Below are 12,044 nucleotides of genomic sequence, written 5' to 3' on the forward strand. Positions count from 1 at the left end.
GACGTTTTTTCACAAGAGGAGTTCGCTACTCTGCGACGTATTATGCAATCTTCTACTGTCGGTACAACTTCGAACACTGCTTCTTTTATTACCCATACCAACTCCTACCTTGCTACTTCAGGTAAAACTTTTACAGACTGAAAAGCTTCTTCAGTTTCTACTCCTTGGATTATTGATACAGGAGCCACAGATCATATGACAGGTTTATCCACCTCTTTCTTACAATATTCTCCAACTTCTAGAAAGGATAAAGTTCGAATTGCTGATGGCTCCTATTCTTCCATTGCTGAAAAAGGGACCATTTAGCATTCTCCATTACTTTCTTTGTCTAAAATTTTATATGTTCCTTCTTTCTCCACTAAATTGCTCTCTATCAGTAGTCTTATACATTACTTGAATTGTAAAGTGATTTTTCCCCATATTACCTGTGTCTTTCAGGATCTGGTCACGGGGAAGGAGATTGGACATGGTAAACTATACAATGGACTTTATTTGCTCGAGTCGATTGGAGGATCTACTTCTGCTTCGACTAGATCTTCTAATCCGGTTCATTCAGTAATATCAAATCTTTATCAGTGGCATCGTAGACTAGGTCATCCCCCTCGAGGAACTCTTAAGAAAATATTTCCTGATTTGGTTTCTTCTTGTAATAAGAATAATTTTTTTTGTGAAGCCTGCATTTTTGCGAAGCAGACTCGTTCTACTTATTTACCTTCTCTTCATAATAGAAAACCTATTCCTTTTATGCTAATTCATACTGATGTGTGGGGTCCCTGTCGACGTGTGTCTATTACTGGCCATAGGTACTTTGTTACTTTTATTGATTGTCACTTTCGTTCTACATGGATTTATCTTTTAAAACAAAAAAAATGAGGTTTTTCGATGTTATCGTGATTTTCATAATATGATTAAAACTCAGTTCAATGCCACTGTGAAGATTCTTCGCAGTGACAATGGCACATAGTATATTGATGGTGAATTTCAAAGATATCTCTCTGACTCTAGCATAATACATCAGACCAGATGTGTTGATACGGCTGCCCAAAATGGGGTTGCCGAAAAGAAGAATCCGCATCTCTTAGAGATAGCCCGTTCCATTATGATTGCTATGATTGTACCTGACCAATATTGGAGTGATGCTATACTCACTGCTTCTTACCTTATAGGATGCCCAGTAGAATACTTGGTTTTAAATGCCCTAATAAGAGTCTTCAGGGAGCCTCTTCTTTTGTTATTCCCCCAAAGGTTTTTGGATGTGTGTGTTATGCCCGAATCACAGCCCACCAGAGTAAGCTGGCTCCCCGCGGCCTACGCTACATATTTTTGGGGTATTCTGCTTCTCAAAAAGGGTACAAATGTTATCATCCTCCTTCCAAGAAAATCATTATATCCATGGATGTAATTTTTCATGAGTTTTGCCCTTACTATACACCTCTCCAGGGGGAGAGTCCTAGAGGAGAGGTGTTCTTTCCAACTATAGATCTTCCTATCACACACCAACACAACTTAAAGAGTCCCAGAAGAGTTTCCTGACCAAGGGGAAACTTCGGCCAGTATAATTGAGGACTCTAATCCTCCACCTTTGATTTCTAAACCATGTGAAGAACCTAGCCAGGGGGAGACCACTCCTATGAGACACACTGTTGAGGTCTTTCAAAACCCGATTGACCACAATAAGGAGGTATAGAATTATCAGAGGAAGAAATACAATCAGCTAAAGCAGGTGGAGAAAGGTGATATGTTACCACTTCAGTCTCCTGCTCCATAATCAGATTCTACTGTTCCCCTTAAGGTATCTTCTTCTGATCTTTCTATTGCTATTAGAAAAGGGGTCAGATCTTGTACTCAATATCCCATAGCTAAATATGTTTCTTATAACTCCTTGTCTGATTCCTACCGTGCTTTTATATCCTCTCTGTCATCTGTATCTGTTCCTAAAAGTTGGTAGGAAGCTTATGCTGATAAGAGATGGAATGCAGCTATGGTAGAGGAAATGCAGACAATGAAAAAAAATGACACTTGGGAGCTGGTTACACTTCCTCCAGGAAAAAAACCAGTGGGCTGCAAATGGGTATTTGTGGTTAAACAAAATATGGATGGATAAGTCAACAAGTTGAAAGCTAGACTAGTTGTAAAGGGGTTTACCCAGACCTATGGGATTGATTATCAGGAGACCTTTGCCCCTGTTGCGAAACTAAACACTGAGAGTTCTGTTGTCTGTAGCTGTGAACAAAGACTAGAACTTGCACCAACTAGACGTAAAAAATGCCTTCTTACATGGGGAGTTAGCAAAAGAGGTCTATATGGAAATCCCACATGGTTTCTCCGATGACAATACTGCAGGGAAAGTTTGTTGGTTGAAGAGGTTAATTTATGGGTTAAAACAGTCTCCTAGATGCTGGTTTGGACGCCTCCTGAAGGCAATGACTTCTATTGGGTACAAGCAAAGCAATGCTGATCATACATTATTTGTCAAGAAGTCAGGTACTAACATCACACTTCTCATTGTCTATGTAGACGATATTGTCATCACAGGGAATGATGGTGAAGAAATTCAAAAGTTGAAGGACTTTCTTGGCAAAGAGTTTGAAATTAAAGATCTAGGGAAGTTACAAATTTTTAGGAATTGAGGTAGCTCGATCAAATAAAGGTATATTCCTATCCCAAAGAAAGTATGTCCTAGATCTATTATCAGAAGTGGGAATGTTGGGATGTAAAGCAGTTGATACCCCTATTGAAGCTGGAGCTAAATTTAAAGAAGAAGAGGGAGAGCCAGTGGACAAAGGAAGATACCAAAGGCTGGTAGGGAAGCTTATTTACTTGTCCCACACCAAGCCAGACATCGCTTATGCTGTAGGTATAGTGAGCCAATTCATGCATGATCCATATTTAGCTCATATGAAGGCTATTACTAGAATACTACAGTATTTAAAGGGAACTCTTGGAAAAGGAATGCTTTCACCCACTGATAATCTAAAAATAGAAGTATACACTGATGCAAACTGGGCTGGATCTCCCGACAGGAAGTCAATTTCAGGTTACTGTACCTTTGTTGGAGATAATCTAGATACTTGGAGAAGTAAGAAACAGAATGTGGTAGCTTTATCTAGTACCGAAGCTGAATATAGAGCTATGGTTAGTGGAGTTTGTGAGCTACTATGGTTGAAAAGCTTGCTGCAAGATATTGGAGTCCAAGTTCCAAACCCTATGATGTTATATTGTGACAACCAGGCTGCTATTAGTATTGCTAATAATCCGGTGCAACATGATCGAACTAAGCACATTGAAATTGACAGGTTTTTTGTCAAAGGAAAGTTGGAACAATGGCTTATCTGCATGCCTTTTGTAAGATCTGGAGACCAAGTAGCAGATGTTTTCACTAAGGGTTTGAAAGAAAGAGACTTCCTCCCTATTGTAGGCAAGTTGGGCATGACTAATATCTATGCCTCAACATGAGGGGGAGTGTTGGATTCTATTAGGAGTTAAATTAGAGTTTGTATAGGAGTTAAAAATAGAGTTTGTATTAATGTAAAATTCTATTCCTTGTAATAGTCTACTTTCCTCATAATTATAAATAGAGGGCTTGAGATCATTGATCAATAAGCCATTCACCACAATCGTTTGTTTCAACAATTAGGCATTTTTGGGATATATGATCAGGATGACCTACTTAATTAAAATTTTCCTATCTAATGTAGCAGCATAGTAGCTCAACCCCCTGTATGATGTTACAAAGACACTGGAACTTTCCTAGATTCAGCTGTCTATGAAGATCTATGCTGTGATATTTTCTCAAGATAAGGGATTGTTTTCATGTTTCTCTTGTAATGGTTATGTACATACGTAGTATATGCTTGTCCCAAATACTATTCTTTATTTCATTTACATAACTTTCCGGGCTAAATAGGTTGTCCCAAGTAATCTTCTGGGTTATGTAACTTACCTGGCTAAATGTTAGAAAGTCCTGATGTATGATCTCAATGTGTTTGTGATATGGTGGTTCTTTTGTGCTTCAGTTAGATTCAATGTTTTGGATATTTTAATGCCAGATTCTAACATGCACTATGCTTTCCTGTTGCTAATTTCTATTATAGCCAACTCATAGTATAGTTATGTTTCTATTTTGTAGAAGTTCCTGTTACTTTTAGAAACTAATATTTCTTAGGTTTTTAATTGTACTTAAGAAAGTTCTGTTACTTTTAAAGCTTTAGTAGTAAATAGGCCCTTTCATTGCAATGGAAAATTATTCTCTTAAATAAATCAAATTTGTACACCATATTGCCATTATTATGGAGTAATCCATGTTCAGCAACTGTGATCGCTGCAGTGAGAGACCCAGATCTGAGATAGCATAGCCGATCCCATCACCTTTACTTCTATTTTATATCTTCTTCCTTTGCAATGGAACCCCTTTGTTACTGATGGCTGTTACTACATCTAGAAGACTAATTGGAAACCAACAATGCTGCCATCAAAGTGCTTTTGATTTCTGATCTCTGAAGTCCTACAACCGCTATGAAGAAGGTCCAACTGAAGGCTGATCTTGAACCTGTAAAGAGACATTACTCGCCCTGTTTGCTGCTACTCTATAAACTGAACGATCTAAAGTCTTCCTTCCTCTTCATTCATAATGGTCCATGATTATTAGAACTGCCATCCCATACCACCTACTTGCAACTCATCCATTTCTCTGTTCAGCTATTCAATTACCTCATCGACCTTTATCTACTAAGCCCCACCGTAGATGCTCTTCGAACCATCAGGTTTTCCCCCTTCAGACTGTCTAGTTTCATGCTAGTCTCATATCTCAGCAACCCATGGTCGGAATGGACTGAGATTCGGAGGTTCCCCACTGCTGTTTGGATCTTCATTTCATTCCTGTTTCAGCCATTTCAAGTGGCTGAATTGCTCTACAACACCAGTCCCTACTTTGATTCTATTCTCAAGATTTGGTTGCCTAAACCTTAACTGGGATTGCCTGTTGGAGTTATCTGGAGGTTGACCTCATCCTTGAATTTTCCCACTTGGGTTTTACTGTCTTATATTAGCCATCAGTCGTTGTCCTTATCTGAAGGTTGTGAAAGCTACAATTGAAAGGAAAAGGTGATTGAGCAAGTAAGAGCTTTTAATCAATTGACTAATGGTTAGAAAATTTAATGGTAACTAAGGGACATAGGGAACAAAAAAATGACTAGGCTGGAGATCCAGTAAGGAAAATTGTATCATGATCAGTCACATTGGTAAAGGATCCATCGCCAAATATAACAGGAGAAGTGTTAGAAGCTTAAGATCATGAACAACCTGCCCCAAAAAAAGGGGGGGTGGGGATGTCAAACTAGTTATGAGTAGATTAACTAGAACTAATGGTCCGTGAGTGGAGGAGCCCAATTTGACTCAGGCTGACATACATGAGGGTGATGGTGGAAGAGGAGTTGGCAGATGGCTGAAGATTCTCTGTAAACTCGATCATCAATTTTCTACGGATTGCTTGGTCTTCTGCTTGTGTTTAACGTCCTCAAACCACTGACCTTTTCCAGGGGAAGTTAGATCTGTACCACTTTATGGTGCAAACCTGCTTCTTGGTGACAGAGATCAGCAAGATGGATAGACAGGCGAGTGACAACAGACTTATTAGCAAGGACAAGCCCGAACCTCTCTTAGACAAGCAGTGTCACAATAAGTGGTCATGGTCATCCCAAGACATGACCCTTGAGGAGGCTTCTCTAGATGAGGATGTATGTAGGTGCCACCAGGTGATATTATTGCTTTGCATTACTAATAATAGGGATAGCAGAATTAGCTAAAGGAGGAAGCCACTTAGGTTGGCTATGTTTTGCCTAATATGTTTCAATAGTGTGGTGAAACTGCCGCAGAACACATTAAATGGGAGATCACCATGCTGATTACGTGTACCTCAGCTGCCACGGACATGTCTGTTCCATGACCCTCGTTCTTTCCCGGAGAGGTTTGATCCTCTGTCATTGCCAACAAAAAAAAAAATAAAGCTCTATTCAGGAGTGGTGCCTGCCCATGAAGTAGAATCAGGGCTCTGAAGACAAGCAAAGGATTCATCAAGCAAGGATACCTGTTCACTGATTAGTGGCTAACTCTTAACTGACTGTCATGTTGGGTTTGTTCCTGTTATAAACTTTACTGCATGGGACTCTTGTTGCTGAAATTGCAACTCTTCGAAATTAGTGATGAGGGATTGATGAATGTTGAGTTCCTCACGAATATCCATAAAAGAACACAAATACTCAGGTAATGAATAGGCTCCTAGCTTGACTGTGAAAACCGTATCATATAATGATATAAGGTGTAAAGATGACATCTTCTTCTCATGAGAGAAGGTATGCTTCGAGTCATCTCATATTATTTGGCAGTGGGATGGAACATAAGTTGATGGCAATAGATTGATCCTTGATGCTCCATAACCATTTAAGAACAGTATTATTCTCCTTTGTCCAATCTTCAATGGCCTTGACCTTAGAAGGTCATTTAAATGAGCCGGGGGAGGCTCAGACTGAACATATTTCAAGTTACCTTTGGCATTAACATTGCCAACAATGGCATCAGGTTTGAAAACCCATGCCTAGATGGAATGGTCCAACCTGGGCTTTTTGGTCTAAGAAAGATAGTAGTGGTTTAGTTTCTTGTTGTGGTAATTTTGTTCCTTCAGGCAATTTTAGTTCATATTTTGCTCTGAGTAGGTTACATAGGAAATTGGAGTTAAGTCGGGTTTTTACATTCCAGTTAGCAGTCTTAAAGAAAAAAGGGTATAATGAATTTATAGTGTTAATGGAGTGCCATCCTGCTGTGGGGGTGTTGCGGCTCTGCTGGTCATTTATTCTCCTCTGTTTCATCCTCTTCCATCCCTATTGATCCTGTTCCCTTCCTAGCAGTTGCTCTTCCATTATCCCGTGGTTTCTCTTTCCTCTTGTCCCTCTTCTTCTTACTATTCCTTGCCTGGCGTTACTGATGGACCTCACGAACTGGTTCAATTCTGCCTTATATTCTTCTGCTGCTCCTTATATTATGGCATGCATATACCTACCAGAGGGGGCTTCAACCTGCATCCAAAAACACTCTTGAGAGATTGAAATCTGGTTTTTCAATTGTTGTTGCTATAGTACTTTCATTTCCTGATTTCTGATATAACCAGTCGATTGGGAGTTGATTTCTGTGATTATTTCTTGCTGAATTCAATAGACATTTGAGTTCTGATACCATACCTTTAATTTAAGACCAACCAAAGGCCCAAATGGTGATTCTTCTCTTGGAGTTGAAGCAACCTTCATTGAGGTCTGGTTCAAGTTCAAAAATGTAGAAAAGCCCTCTGCCCCACGCTACCCCACTTCACCTCAATAAAGAGAGAGACACAAATTCCTTTTAGCTCGTTATTTTGTCCTTTGAACCTCCAGTTATGCCCCTTCTGTTATTACTTAGTTGTTTATGTCCTTATGTCATCACACCTTCTATTTCTTAATTGTTTTGTAGGATACTCCTTATTTAGTGCCTTGGCAGTTATTATCATTTACTGTTTTGCGATTGTTATTTTGAATAGGATTTCTGAACAGTGGATTGTCATCACATAATGCATCAGCAAGTTGCAACACACAACATTGAATTACTACATCAAATTTAACTCAAAATTGATGCAGTAGAATTGGGCAGGTCCTATTTTTTGTTGACCCAAAGGCCCGATTGGGTGTGGGGCCTCTTGCGCTCGTATTATATTATAAACCCTATACATTAAACCATAGTGCTGTAGCTCGCGCATCTGATCCATGCGTTCGGGTGTGAAAGAGACAAGCGGAGGGTGGCGTCATGTAAATGGACGACTAGGAATATCTGAAGCGAGTCTGATGGGGATAAAAGAGGAAGTTGGCGCTAATTTTTATGTTCTAGGTATAACTGTGTTTATAGAGGATAGGCGGGCTGTGGACATTTCTAATTGTTGTTATTTTGAGCTTGTGTTGTCGCTTTGTGATTATGCACTCCCCTAGTTATTCTTCTTGTTTAGCTTTGAGCATGAGTGCGACAGTTTCTTGCATAAACATGATTGGCTTCCTGTGTGCCTCATCGAGCTGCCTCAAATTCCATTTCTAACTATTTGTTCGTCAGCAGATAACATGTTGAAGATGTCCTCTTTTCTTTTTCCTATTTTTTGTTTGTTTTTGTTGTTTTGGGAGGGGAAGTGTGAATGACAATGCTTTCCCAGTGAGATCTGGAAAAGCATTGCAGTCATTTTTTTGGGTAGGGTTAGTTGTCTTCTTATAAGAAGGCTCCGTAGAGTTCACTTTAAAAAGCCAGAGGTATTTAGAGTTTTTTTTCACTGTACAAGCTGTGGTTGCGGATAACTCTAAATTTTGGTATTCTAGTCTTTTCTGTTGAGATTATTAGGTCAACATGTTGGCTATCCATGGTCTTTGTATTGTTCCTTTATTCAGTTTTCGTTGTCATTCATCTGCTGCAAAGAATCATTTTCCCTCCTTGATGGAGGATCAATTTGCTTTGGAATACAGATTCTTTAGCCCTTGGGCAGAACCTGTGCAAGCTTGGAAGGGCTTCGACGAGAAGGCTTCATATCCACCTGTACTTTCTTGGACCTATCAGTTCAAATATCCCTACCCCTTAACGAACCTGGATTGTGGATTGTGTCTTGTGTGACTACAAGAATTGCTTCAGTTGCTAAGAGAAATATGGGACCCTCTCGCTCTCTCTGTGTTTCATCCTAGTTCCTTGCCTGTTTTTGGCTCTATGGCAGTATGCCCTTATGGGCTATTTCTGTCAGCACAATACCGACAGAGTTGAGGTACATCATTTTGAAAGATAAGGGTAGCTTGCCTTGATTGTGGTGGAGCATGCTGCTCATCTCGCAGCAATGGTGGGTGTGTGCTTTATGTTTGGATCATGGCTTTAGGTATTGGCATCGTATCGCCTGTATCTGTTTTGTTACCTTGGTAATACTGATACATATCTTACAGTGCCACCGTACAGGCCACTAGGCCAGGAGTAATAAAATTCAAACACCGATTATTTAACAAAACCTAGTTGATGCTGTTGATACCCATTGATATCAAATCGATGCCGTAATCCCTTTGATGCTGTGCACTGAAGACACGCTTTGGATGGTTGCTGAAAACTTCACTTCTGCGTTCCATACGAATTGTTGAAGTTTAGAAAGCAGGCAAGTTTAGAAATCCAATAATATAGCAGATTCACTAGCAAGGAAGGCCCTATTGCTTTCGAGCCCGATGAATTGGTCGTATTCTACTTCGCGGCTGGTAGAGCCATACTTGACTGCCTTCCTGCTCCTGAATAAATTTTGAGGAAAAAAAATACAAACAAACAAAGGTGTAGCTTGGTGGATGTGCTTCGAACCTCCTAGAGTGATCTATGCAGGCATGCATTATAATTGAGGCAGGACGCTGGGCAGCAACTGCAATTGCATATATGACATTACTTGGTCTATTCAAGCAATACAACCATACGCCTGTTGGAAAATGAGCATATGTGAATGAAAATTGCTTATTAAGAGGAGATTTTATGGGAATTAAGTGTACGAAATAATTATGGACAATTGAGTGTTTTAAATCCCAATGATAGTTCATGCATAAAATGTTAATGAACGTTTGGACTTTTGATTTTTCAAGCATTGTTCATGAATGGAGGGTTATGGGACTTTTATTTTTCAATGAGCTTCTCATTTCCTTAACTTGGTTAAATAATTGAAGTATTTCGTTTTTCAAACTTGATTCATTAATAACCGAAGCTCTTCGTTTTCCAAGCTTGGTTGTAAACGAAAAAAGTTTTTCGCTTTTCCAAACTTGTTAATAAAACATTGATGGTGATATTGTACATTCATTGTACTTACTAAAGCTCTCCACTATAAATGGATCCCACCTTGATGAAGATAAGTCTTTTTGGGATTTTTCTTTCTTGTATTTTAAGAGTCGTGTTAAGATTGCCTTGAGAATCTTTATAATGTTTTGTGGGTCTTGTTAATGTTTTATTGAAGTTTCCCCCTTAATGAATAGAATGTTTTGAGACTATTCTCTCTTTCAGTTCTAGAGTCCTGGTAAATTCTTGTTGAGAGTCTTATTAGTATTTTGAGAGTATTGTCATTTTGGTATTCCGATGATAGAAGAAAGGCACAATTCAAATTCGCCATAGCGGTCTCCTTTGTGTTAGTATACGTTGTTTGTTGTTGTATCTTGGGAGACAAGCGTCCTTTGAATTCTCACACACACTTTGGAGGGAAAGAATTTGTTTTAAGGAAAACATCTAATGTGCCTTGACGATTCTTCCTGATTTTCCTATTGCTTCGACAATTTTCCTTAATTTCTCTCCTATTGGCTCATGTTCTATTTACATGTCTTTCTAAAATTTTCTTGTTAATTCTTTATTCTCCCTTTTATATCTACAATTTGGCCAATAATCTTAAAACAAATTCTTTAAGGTAGAAGACATCGGTTCTTATTCTAAGTGTATAAAATAGAATAGATCCGATCTTTGCCTGAGAAGATGGAAACTTTGAGGGGCTTATTTTTATATACTCATTTAAAATTTTCGAAACATGAACTGCTATCAAAATTGTTTGATGCTTCTATGCTCGATTATGAATTCTTGGCATGTAAATGATAAATTGTAGAGGACCCTCACAATTTAGTGAAGAGGGACCATATGATATTTCCATCAATCTTAAGATGTTCGAAACATTAGTAATACGACCATACATCCCCTCTATACTCAAAGAAAAAATTATCAGAGGAAAAGAATCCAAGCATACATATTTGTATTATTAGCAAAATCTGACTTTAGAATCTACAATGCATGGCTGACTATAGACATTAAAGAAGACAAGAAAACCTTTTGCTTAGTTAAAAGACCAGCCCATCTCATTAAGAGATCAAGAGTTTGGATCTCCTTGGATTGATGAAGTGCTTTAAAAGTTATCCCTCTTATGTATAAAGTTATCCTTGAGGATGGGTCCATGTGCTTGCTACTGAAATTTCTATGGTCATTGGCACCTTGACTAGTCTTGAGCTTCTCACCTGGCGCCATTGCTTGTCGAACACAGACTACAGGGGGCCACGAGTACTGGTGGTTGGTCCCACTCTTTAAAAAAAAAATTATTCTTCACTTGTAGGCCCCAAGTAATTTGTGGTTATAAAGCCTTAGGGAGAGGAGCCGTGGGAGATGATCTATACTCCCTACTACATTCTCAAGGGGTAACTTTTACATATAATTTAAATATAAGGTAAGGAAGGAAATTTGATCTCTTGATTTTATATTTGATGAAATAAGAGATATTATGAGATGTTGGTCTTTACCAACTGACCAACCCCTCTAAGGTTAGGGTTGTAAATGAATAATTGAAATCCGCTTCCGAATTCGCATTCGCATCCGTTTAGCAGTATCCGAATCCGTCCAATTACTAATAGGATGCGGATATGGTATACCCATTTTTTACCGATTATTTTCATCCGATTAAATTATTCGATTAAGTAACATATTTGGATTTTTTTTCTTATTTATAATTTATTATTTCCGTTTTAATTTGTATTCATGTCCATTTAGAGGAATCTACTTAAGAAAATAACTATCCAATTATCATTTGAATCCAATTGAATCCATCCGAAAATCGATAGGATATTATCCGAATCCGTCTGAATATTAAGGGTGTCAATACGGTACGGTATCGGTAATTCGGCACGGTACCGTACCGCATTTCAAACCGTCCAACCAAAACCATACAATACTTCGGTACGGTATGAAAACGGTATTTTAAAAACGGTTCGGTATGGTTTCGGTATGAAATCAGTATGACAAAAATGGAACGGTTTGGTATATGGTACGGTATGAATTCGGTATAAAATCATATCACTTTGCTAATGAACATTGCTGCATCGGGTTGGAAGCTTGAGAAGATAATTGGCCTCTCATTGGAATACTCAAACACGACCTGTTCACCCAGTTGAGAGCACATGAGAATAACACAAGTAAGAATTATAGATGAGAAAGAGAAGAGATTGATTAAG

Source organism: Hakea prostrata, chromosome 3 (genome assembly GCF_041222555.1).
Source record: "Hakea prostrata isolate BN-2017 chromosome 3, UWA_Hpros_2, whole genome shotgun sequence".
Lineage (NCBI taxonomy): Eukaryota > Viridiplantae > Streptophyta > Magnoliopsida > Proteales > Proteaceae > Hakea > Hakea prostrata.